This window comes from Protopterus annectens, chromosome 10.part0 (assembly GCF_019279795.1).
Source record: "Protopterus annectens isolate FY-2018-M chromosome 10.part0, PAN1.0, whole genome shotgun sequence".
Classification (NCBI taxonomy): domain Eukaryota; kingdom Metazoa; phylum Chordata; order Ceratodontiformes; family Protopteridae; genus Protopterus; species Protopterus annectens.
In genome coordinates, this window is record NC_056744.1 from 757,396,372 (window position 1) to 757,408,881 (window position 12,510).

The 12,510-nt window shown below is 37.4% G+C and overlaps 1 protein-coding gene across 3 annotated transcripts in view; it reads left to right on the top strand.

Annotated features, from left to right (window-relative positions):
• LEPR (leptin receptor) overlaps positions 1–12,510 on the top strand; it is a 1,381,011-nt gene that overhangs the window by 812,174 nt on the left and 556,327 nt on the right. The window lies entirely within an intron of this gene.

Genomic DNA, 12,510 nt, shown 5'->3' on the forward strand with positions numbered 1-12,510 from the left:
TACAAAATAATAATAATAATAATAATAATAATAATAATAATAATTTTGTGGGGGGTGATCATGTACATCTGTAAGCAGTAGGAATTTAAAATACAACTTAGAGTAATGAAAAGAGGGTCTATGTTTGGCTACCGAAAATGATAAAACTTGAACAGCTAGATTTTGAATGGGATACAATGAAACAGAAAATTAGTGAACAACGAGAAGTCGAGAAAATAGAAAATAAATGCATTGACTGGCAATAGTCGGTCAACATCACAAACACAATCAAAACCAAAACCTCAACTATATATATATATATATATATATATATATATATATATATATATATATATATATATACCAACTCCAAGATCACACAATTTTGGGGAAATGGGCAAATTTAAAAGGTTTCCCCTTTACTTACCTTATGCATTGAGTTACTTCCTGGTTGTTAGCCAACTATGGCCATTTGATGCATTTATTTTCAATGTTCTCTTTGTTCACTAATTTTCCATTTTACTGTGTCCCATTTGAAATTTAGCCATTCGAGTTTTATCCTTTTCTGTAGCCAAACATAGACACATGAAAAAGATACTACAGGCTTTTTGTAATTATTTCTCTGTTGTAATTAACCTAAAAAGGACTATTACTAATGACCAAATGACATATTTTTTTCCTGTTAATCAAAATACCTCTCTCTCTCTCTCCCTCCCCCCTTATCCATCATCCAGGCTTATGAATTCATTCCCTAAAGGGTATATGATTAGTCAACTGTTTGCATCTAACCTGGATTGCTAATAACTTTTCAAATCCTTTGCAACCAAGAAAACAGCATTTTCTTGTACCATATCCAATATTTCATTAGATGAACCGACCTAAATAAGAGTCTCAGTGTAAAGTGATAGCCTTCCACAGCTAATATCATCCCACTATCTGCAATTCTAGAAGAAATTTAACAGAACTTCATACAGTATCAGGCAAACAGGCAGCTATAGCTGTATCTGTAAAGGAAATCTAAAAAAAAATAAATAGTGGCAAATGCAAAACACAAAATGTAAGCTCAGATGCTGAGAAATACTACATGCCAAATGGTTGGTCTATATTAGATAATCGAACTTTCAAAAGTTCGACTTTCATATGGTCGATACCATATGATTGAACATTTAAAATTTGAAAATCTAATAAAAAAAAAATAAACTACACAAATAACCTACTTGAACATTTTAAGCAGGGGGGCAAGCCCCCCTTCACCCCCACACCCACCACTCTTTAAATATACCAACTCTGAGATTGCACTACAGTGCAGAAAAGGGAAATCTTTCCATTCTGCGCTGTACGGAGATCTCCGTTAAAAGGTTTGAACTTTCAAAAATTTGATCATATGGTGTCGACCATATGACAGTCTAACTTTTGAAAGTTCGATTATCTAATATAGACCCCAAATGAAACTTGACTAATAGTAAATACAACATTTAGTCTTGTGAATTCATTTTGATAAAACCATAATGTTTCCATTATTGCATTTACAATGCATTTTGCTTTCCAGAAGCCTTACCCTGAGTTTCAGAAACAGCATGGTCGAGGTTGCAGCTGCCCTCCTTTATTTACTGTAAGCGAGCAATGAGTACCACTGCTCATTAACAATAAATGCAGCTAAGCTACTATGTGATAAATACCTGATTAAATATCCTGCCCATGATCGCAGCACAGACTGCAGAAGGAGCATTTAGGAGTATCGCACAGCTGTGGGGAAGTATAAGCAGCAGTAGTGCATGACTGCTCATCTGTCATGCACCTGCCTCAGTGGTGCTCTGCATAGTCTGATGCACACAGTTGCAGCAAAAAATAGAAGTTATTTTGCTGTCTTAAAGGGTCTTGAGGTGTAGGTAGAGGCAGGCAAACAATCATATAACACAGACAGGATTGCAAGGAGAGGTGTTGACACAATCATGGATGTGGGAGACAGTGAAGAAGGGGACAGAGGAAAGACAGCTGTGCTGCAAGGAGGACAGAGCTGAGTCCAGCAGCTGGGGACACTATTGGATATGGAGGTGCTAGTTGTGGTATAGTAATCACAGGAGGTGATGCGACGAAACCAGGTAGTGACAGGGGTGCTGAGGTGAGGATGCTGCTGCATATAAATGAAAGATATCTGAACAGCAGTATAATAGAACAAATTCATGTATATTGTGGAAAGGAAAACATGAAAGAGGGGACTAACTGCCTTCTTGATACTATATACCATGCAGATACTGACTTTTTTTGCACACACTGGTGTACTTTACTAGGTGTTCAATATCCTATGGTTGTTGTTTAATATTCATTATATGATTGTCTGAGCTGACCTTATTTATCCTGTATGTCAATTCTACTATTTGTTACTACTCTTCATGTGATAATATCATGTAGTTTATTAATTGAACTATGTATGTTGGAGCTTCTCTACCCGGGCCTTCGCTGAAAATGTGATTCATGCCCAGTCGGACTTTCCCGGTAAACAAATGCCAAATAAATAAAAATAAACATGCCATGATCATACTGCAGTGCACTACTGGATGGATCCAGACTGTGAAAACATGCCTTCAGCAGCCCAGTCTCATGATCTGTAATATTTTTTTCTGTGATTTGGCATGGTTGTACCCCTGCTCTGGTGGATTTTGTGGATTTCTTGTGGATGTCATGAGCTGGGGTTTCAAGGCATATCCAGTATCGCCAACTAGGTACTCCTGTGGGAAGTCGCTTCTCATGAAACATTGATACAGATCACAAATATGCCATACGTGGGAGTCATGCTTACTGCTTGGGTGGCCTACAAAACACATTGTAGGTTACAATCTATGCATTACAAACAACCTAAGAGTTGATGGCATGATAAGTTTCACATTTCTCATACCTCCTTCCCAGTTCACTAATTGGTGCCTTTATTTCAGTGTGGTTACAGTGTATGTACCTCAAGGAAATGGGTTATATCACAGAAATCCCTCATGGTGTCATCTCTCTCCTCTGTGGTATGAGGGGACCACATGTGCTCCACCACATGCTGAAGCATGACATCAAGGAACTGATTGAGTTTATTCTTGTCATATGCCTGAAATACCCCCACTGTGTACCCAATAGGCCACTAAAAGATCCCTGTAGCTAATATATGAAAAGCCACACATACCTTAGCATCCACTGGACAAGTACTCTCCAACTCTCATGGGGCTGACAAAGAGGCTGACACTTTCCACAATTTCATAGATTTGTCCCTATCCACATGGTTCTGGTCTGCAATGTCAGTGTTGTGGAGTCAATGAAACATTAAGTTTGGCCAAATGACCTGGCACCTCCAGGGATGATGTCGCACACTGTCATACAAAGCATCAGCTATACAAGCCTCTTTCAGATATACATTTACTTATGTTACAGCAACCCTTAGCATTCTTTCAGGATTTCCTTAGTCTGAATAAAAAACATGCATCCAAGTTCAAATATACTGCAGATACAGAACTCATCGAGTCACATGTATACATTTATGAATCACTCTGCCATATTGCTTTGCTCATTAGTATACCCTGATAGGCTTATTGTAGTAATGTTGCTCATTACCATGTCATGATATGACCATTAGCATTTAATACACTCAACAGTTCTGTGTGGCCTTTTGAAGCTGTGCCTCCTGTGTTTCTGAATCCCATGCACCCTGTACATGTCTGCTTTTCACACAAATTCATTTAGCGTGATGTGTGAAAGCATTTTGAATCTAGTCATCTGTCATTTCTTTACAACTATAAAGAAAAAAATAATTAATCAGAACAACATTCATGTTGTTGTCTTTTGCATATTTCACTGTCTCTCTATCCAACCCATTTTCATCAAAGATCCACTAAGGAACTATTTGATTTTCATGTGATCTATAATGTTTAAAAATTAGATACCATATCTTCATATCTGGGGATATACCAAAAAAAGGAAGTCATACAATGCCAAACCAAAGATCCTGTTGGTGGTCAGTTACAATGACCTTTCAGCTTTGATGTCAAAGATGGAAAGATCTGAACAGTCTAAATAAGAATTTGATCAAGAATGTTGATTCTCAAAGGAAAATGTTTCCATTTCTTAAGTTAGGTATATATACACATAGTAACAATATATTATACTTTAATATAAAACTCCTGAGGTCACTGCATCTCTGGCAATAGAAAGTCCCTGTGCAGTGATCTCTTAATAGTTTTGCATTTTGGCTACTTAAGCATTACTCACTAACTGTCTTATGTATTGCTAAACAATTGGTCAGCACACAAAGTGAATTTCCTATTTTTTGTAATACTGGAAATTTTTGTGAGCCATTGTTTTTTGAGGGTGCGCATTAGACGAGGACACATATTTATTTACTTGAGTAAGATTAGTCCAATTCTCTGAAGCATGATCATTTAAGGCTGGGGACAGATCAGACAAGCAAGCAATAATGCCTGAAAGTGTGTGTTTTAATGTGTAATTAATGTCCAACCAAGGGCATTATGAGACATGACACTGCACGGCATTAATAACACATTAACACACACTCTGGTGGGCATTATTGTACTTAGAGCATGGTCTCTCTCTAAAATTGTTGTGTTTAACTTACTTATTTTTAGATTTTTTTTTTATTACGATATTATTTTTATATATATATTTTTGATGTAAAATATTTCCTCTGCCTGATGTTTCAAAGCTGCTGTAGTACATGTAAAATGGTATTAGAGGAAGCATTTCACATCTGAAATATATCATTTCTAAAAAAATCTAGATATTTGCTTTATTTTTGGTCCCTTACTGCTAAAATGGTTTCTTGCCAGTCATTGGGGATTGAAGTCACTAAATAATGACATACATTTGACTTCCAGACTTTATTTCCTTCAGAGAATTCATGTTAACAAAAATCTTGTTATTTAACTTACTTTTTAATTTTAAGCCCAGCATTTAAAATCTGTTCCTATTTTTGAACCTTTGTTCCCCTTTATTTTAGACTTTATGCAGATTTCTTGAGCTAAAAGGTTGAGAGTACGGAGACCTCTTACCTGCTGTTGCCAGTGTTCCATCAGTTTCCCTGTCTCTCTCTCTCTCTCTCTCTCTCTCACACAGCCCCCGCACCCACACTTGCACTTCAGAAAATGCATGTTAACACAAGTCCTATTATTGTAACACTTTTGTGATTTGTTAACAGGAATATGTTCCTGTTTTGAGCCTTTGTTCCCCCTTTATTTTAGGTTTTATTCAGTTAACTGTATCTAGGATGTGAGAGGAGCATGAATCTCCTGCTGCCAGTGTTTGATTGTTCTCACTCTTCACTTTCTCTATCACTTCCACACAACTCACTTTCATGCTCGCAAGGATGGATTCACACACAAATGACAGAAACATAAACACACATACACAAATATACACACACACACACACACACACACACACACACACACACACACACACACACACACACACACACACACACACACACACACATACATGTTCTGTTATATTTAGTTTTACACTCACTAAACAGCAAAAACACTGCTTAGCGAGTCTAAACTAACAGCTCGATCAATCTTGGTTTCACTCATGCACATACACTCACCCACACAGACATAAACACAGATATGCACACTTTTTCTTTTTCTTTTTTTTTTTTGCATTTTACACTCGCCAAACAGCAGAAGTGCTGCTTAGCGAGCATAAAATAAAGGCGGCTGTTAGATGTTTTCTGTCCGAGCTCCACAGCAACTTTATATTCTGACATGAATTGGCGGACTTGTTTTTCAGTGGGTATTAGTTGTACATTAATATCATGCCGGAGAGCATTCGTTCTCTAATAATCAGGGTGCTGATGTACAGTTCACCCAGTCTCTAAGAAATGAATAAAATACAGTGAGTTTCAATGGTTGATGACATTTAGGTTATGGATGATGAGGGACTCGCTTCTGCATGCTACAGAGAGAGCAGGTGAATGCAACACACACACACACACACACACACACACACACACACACACACACACACACACACACACACACACACATAAACACACACACACACACACAATGTCCTCAGAATTTTCTGTTAAGTCTGATAATTTCAGACACATACATTGATCAAGCAAATTACATACCATGGTTTATCATATCTTTTTCCATCATATAATCAACATTGTCAATTATAGTTTTAACTATTGTTAGGATTTCAGTTTTGACAGCCCCGGAAATGAACAATGGTACCTATAGACACCACTGTCCTGAAAGTGAATAAATAATCCATTGATTATTTTAAAATTCTAGCAATGTATTTTGATCTATGCTGAAAGTGACAATTTCAAGGAACCGGAATCATTTCTTTTTTTGTTTAAAGTTTCTTAATAGTTGCATTTTAATATATATCCTTGTAACATGAAGATAATGACAAGTTTTCAGGCAAGTTCCCATGTCATAGAGCAACACTGGTTTTTGCTATTGAGAGTTTTTGAAAATGTCCTTGCAACACAGTAGAGCTTAAATACAAAGGCACAATGATGATAGTTTACTAGCTCACTTAAAAGGTACCTACATTAAGGAACTAATGGCTAATGGTACAGTTGTCATATGTATTACTTATTTATTTTGGAAGCACTTCTGACAGCAAATTAGCTAGTTTCTACTGGTAGAGAGCAAGGATGACTCATATTAACCCAATGTTTAAACACAAAGCTGTTAAATATATAACTGACTGAGGTGTGCTGTATTACACAGGTGAAATATTAAGGATGAAGTCTTTGTTTGCTGATACTTGTATATTTTCTACCCAAATCCTTCACACAAACCCTTAATGAGTTTTGGTATGTTATATGGTATTAGCTGTAGATTTTAATTTAGTGATGGATTCACTTTTAATCTCATTTGCTCAGCACAGCAATAGAGATTCACCTCTTAAGAGGGCATGGTTAGAAGCAGATACTTCATCAACAGTCGCCTGATAAGTTGAGGGCAGTCTGCCCAGCATCTATGCTTTAGTCCAGACATACATATAAGACAATGACCCCTGCTGGATTCAAATATTCAATTATTAGTCTTGGCTACTTTTGTCGGCGTGTTGAAAAAACAAATGTTATGCTTATAGATTGAAATTATTCCATTTGCAGAAGCCTGACATTAGGGTACCTTGTTGGCTAGGCTTATGTAGGCCCTCAGGCCAATAGCCTAGTACCTACCTATGAACCCATGATAACATTTTCAAGAAAATAAACAATATGCAGGTAGCCAAGCTTCAAAACCAAATACTAATTTATTTTCAAGTTCAGTCATTTAATCTCATTTGCATCAGTTTTTAATGTGAATAATATAATGCAAGAACATTAATATTCAAAAACAAAAACACTGACTGTCCACAGAAATTGGCATGGCCATAGTAAATTCAATATTAAGATATTGAATAAGTCATAGTAGATCCTGTTGAGAAATAAAAAAAGCTAACGCTGCCATACTCTTGGCTCTACTTGGGGGGGGGGGGGTTTGCAAGTGCCAAAAGAGTGGAAGACAAACCTCAACCCCACCCAAAGGCACATACAGTATCTTAGAGCTGCAGTGCCATCATTTGAAAAGATAAATATTTTTTTAAAAAATGGCATTATTTGATAGTAAAAAATTAACTGCTGTGTGTGAATAATGCTGATTTTATTCATGGCTGGCTTACTAGTTTGATTACTGAGGATTCATCCTCATGATCAAATCACACCAGACATGGTTAAATCCATCATTAGCCACACCCAGTCATTCACCATTGCTAAATAGATTCATAGAAGTACTAAGCTAACTGCCCTTGCGAGCCATTTTAAGCCTAGCCAATTATCCCTTGTGAGACTCAAACCCTGCACTGTGTGCTTATAAGGCAAGCACCTTAACCATTAGGCCACCCTGCCAACCCCAAGTTGAAATTTAATGACTGGCTGATAAAAGTCCCAAACTATAGACAAAGTGCTCATGTTAACATCTGCTCAATGTTTTTCAGTACATTGACAATTTGACTATTGCTCAACAGAAAAATACATGCAAAGTTCTTACTGAAATTCCTAGGATAATAATTATATTTCTCAAAATACTAGGAGTAGAAATGTAAATATTGGCACTATATACAGTAGATCTGAGGCTATTGTATCTCAGGGCATTCCGCATAATATGAGCTACATCAGTCTTTGGGTTAAGATATATAAATAGCAAGGTTGTAGGGGCACATTTCTCCACATTAGAGTGAAGTCTCCTACAACAGTATTTTGTGCTTTGATGCATTTCTTTGGAATCACAGTTTATTTTCTAGATATCAGTCGATGAGTCTCACATTGCTCATAGGTGTCATACGCTGGCTGTCTCACTCTCATTTGTACTTTTCCTAATGTATATAAAATTGCTAATGTCATACCACAATTTGTAGAGTTATGTCAACGTACAACAAATGTCAACCAGAATCCTCCTGAATTACTACATTCCAGTCATCCCCTGTCAGAATCCAGTTAAAGGCTGCGGACATGCAGCTGAAGCACCACATTGAGGTTTATGTGTTATTTGAGGAGCTATACCCTGGCTTTTGCAAGGGACAAAATGTTGTCACACTACTGTTTTTTTACTTCATTTTTAATGAAGAGTTATATAATGTATAATGTCTTGTGGCCTTTATACAGTAAATACCACTATACATTACATATTCATCTCATATCAAAAATACTGCAGTCTTATTGTTGAATTTTACTAGCCCACTTCATTCACACTCAGTGCCTGCTGTCTTAAACGCAGCTAACCAGTCGTTTCCCTCCCCATCCTGCCTTACTGTCACTGCATGCAGCATCACTCTGCTCTACTACATTGACTGCATCTGGAGATCTGTGAATCCTGGAGAATGCTGGCATGGCATAGTAAACCTTTCAAATGCCTTTGATTTATTTGGCCATAAACTTTTGTTGCAGAAACTATCATTTCATTGAATGAATAAATCTTTTTTCAGCTGTTTCACTAACTGCCTTAGTAATAAGCATTTCTGAATATTCACAAATCAATAAAATTCCAAAATGTAAATAATAAGATCATAGATTCCTCAAGAACCTGTTCAAAACCCACTGTCATTTGTCCTGTTTATAGATATCCAGTCATTCACAATATGCAACATTAACATATTTTGGTGTGCTGAAGATAAAGTCACCTGGTCATTGGGCAAATTATGACTGAGATCAGTTAAATACTTAGCAGACGTATCACAGTCTGCCAGTGGTTATAAAGCATACTCCTCAAACTAAATTAAACAGACAAAGGCCATTTTGTTTAGTAGATAAATGTAACTGATCGAGCTTATGTGTATCTGAAAACTCTTCTTAAAGCAACACAAATATAAAAGTACCCTGAAATATGGTTGGTAACCGGACACCTGGTTATGTCTTCTCATAATGCATGCATAACATTACTAATGAAACAGTAATTATGCTGTCCACCAGTCACAACATTTCAAGTATACTAAGAAAAGAGGTAAACAAGAAAATAAATACCAATGTCTTTTATTGGCCAACAAATTTCTTCCACCTATTTTAGCAACTAGTCCTGCTCACAAATTGCAAGGACTGTAATGTGCATAACATAAAACTCACAGATTTATAACTGATACATACACAAGACAATCTCACTCTGAGTAAATCAAGTTGGCTATCTATTTTGCTTTCAACAATACTATGTGTTGGAACTCTGATATGCAAAGTGCTAACTACAGTTCATTGCAAGTCACTGCATACATATTACTTTATAGGTAGAACTTAGAATGCTGAAATCAGCAGTACCCTTATTTGTCTTATTCAAAATTCCATGCTATATGCTAGTCTGCTTTTACAAAGACATGTCCTGTTAGAAGCCCTATAATATGAAATCCTCCATGTTCTGTTCGTCCATTCATCAATCCATCCATCCATCCACAAACCCTTTTCCCATTTTTTCACATGGAGATGGGTTTTACATCAACAGTGACAATCATCTAGAGCCAAGGTTCACACCACCGGATGGCTAACCCTGCTGCTGCTGTTCTTTCATTTCACATGGTCAGATGCACGCTCACACATAAGGCCAGTTTACAATGTCCAATCCACCTACTGCATGTCTTTAAAATGTGGGAGGAAACCAGAGCACCTGGAAGAAACCCACATGAACACAAGGAGGACATGCTGACTCCACACAGAAAGCACCTCAGGTGAGAATCAAACTGGAGAACCTCGTGCTGTGAGGTGACAATGCTATCCACAGCACCACTAAGTTCTGTATGAAAGCAATTCTCAACACACTTTTTCATTACATAGCTGAAAACACAATTGCTCAAACAGAAAAAAATGCAAATTTATGGGTGCATTTACAAAACTCATTAGCTAAACGTTATAATTTTCTCCATTTTTGCAGTTTTGCTAAAGTAATTTTGCTGTCCCTAACAGTATAATGCACCAAATTATTATGTTCTCCCATGACACTTCATTGTAAGCTTGAGCCTAGTAATTTTAATTAATGTGTCCAGTTTTATCTTTGCTGATATGATTTTACATTGTTCACGACTATAAAAGGGGCTGTTGTGGTTTAGTTCCACTGCCTGTTTAAATAAATAAATGAATCAGTTACTTAAGTTACCATCCTTAATGATTGCAACATGTCTCCAATTAGTCTCCTGTTGAAATAAAGGCAATCATCATTAAATAACATGACTCTTTTTATGTCAAGCAAAGTCCTGGAGGTTGACCAGAGATGCAAGATTTTATGTCCCTAATCCATCCATCATCCATCCATCCATCCATCCATCCATCAAGAACCCCTTTTTTCCCATTTTTGCACATGGGGTCAGGGTGTCACTTCAACAATGGCAATCATCTAGAGCCAAGGTTTACACCACCAGGTGGCTAGCTATGCCACAGTTCTTCCACACCACATGCTTGCATGCACACTTACACCTCTGGCCAATTTAAAGTGTCCAGTCCAGTTTCTACATGTCTTTGGAATGTGGGAGGAAAGCAGAGCACCAGGAGGAAACCCACACAAACACAGGGAGGACATGTAGACTCCGCAGTGAAGGCATCCCAGCCAAGAATTCAACTGGGGATCCTCTTGCTGTGAGGCAACAGTGCCATCTGCTGTGCAAAGTACAGGTTTCAAAACTGACAGAAGGACAGTAAAAATTTGTGGTGACTTTAATTATCACATCAGAGTTGCCTTTGAAGAATTCTACCATGAAATCATAAAAGCTAACCTATTTTGATAAGCTTACTTCAGAGATTTACACAGCTGTCAATGTAACATTCTCAATTCTGTTAGTTTGGGCAAACTGTACACTTACTGAAGCTTCTGCCATTTTAAAATAAGTCCTTTTTGGCATCCTTGCGCATCCAAATAACAGTCATTTAGTCCTAGGAGCCATAAAGTCCTATTTAACAACTGATGTTATAATTGCATTATGCACTTTTTTGTAATGAGTTTGACATTGATTGAGTAATATAATTTCTGGACAGGTGCTTTGATATTGATTTGGTTTTATAAGGAGTAGACTTATTTTTAGGGATGCTCAATAGACATTGATGTTATATCGGTATGCCATTAAATATGCAAAAAATCAAATTTCTTTGCTGTAGTGCTAAACTTGTTTTAACCTCATTTGATGAGACTTTTTAATTGGTGGTGCCAGGGTCATGTAGGTTCTCATAAGGTGTTACAGCCTTGCTGAAGATGTTGTTTAAGTTGTTGGTGATATTCCGTAGTTTGTTTGAGGGTCTCTGTGAACCCATACTAGTGTTTACAAGATAAAAGCAAGAATTTCCTGGAGTGTCTACTCTCTCCATATTTTTGGGATGTATAGTAATGCCTTTGGTGGGCAGCCACAGTGGTGCAGTGGTTAGCATTGCCGCCTCACAGCAAGAGGTTCTCCAGTTTGATCCTCGGCTGGGGTGCCTTCTGTGCAGAGTCTGCATGTCCTCCCTGTGGTCGTGTGGGTTTCCCCCAGGTGCTCCGGTTTCCTCCCACATCCCAAAGACATACTGCAGGTGGATTGGACACTCTAAATTGGCCCTAGGCATGAGTGCATGTGTGTGTGCCTTCTGTGGAAGGTTGGGCACCAGGCTGGCAACTCGACACTGTAAAACTCCACTGCCAATCATGAGTGGACAGGTGATCTGCTGTGGTGACTGCTAACCGAGAAAAGCCAGAAGAAGAAGATAGTAATGTCTTTGGCCAAAGTGTTTATAACTGACTGCTTTCCACCATAGTTACATTAAATGTTGTAGTTTCTGGTGAAATCCAAAGTCGAATACACCTCATTCTTCATGTTCATTATTAACAGAGGATATGGTGAAATATGCATTAAATATGGTTAAAAGAGCAATGGTGCTGGACCTGACTTTATACCAGGTTGTTTCATTTATAACCTTTCTGGCCAACAGATACACCATTTAGCTCACTAGTAATATATTATTAGTGACCAGTACTGTTGCTGATTCATGGACTGTCAAATATTGTCCCAATATATGACAACAGATTTTTTGAG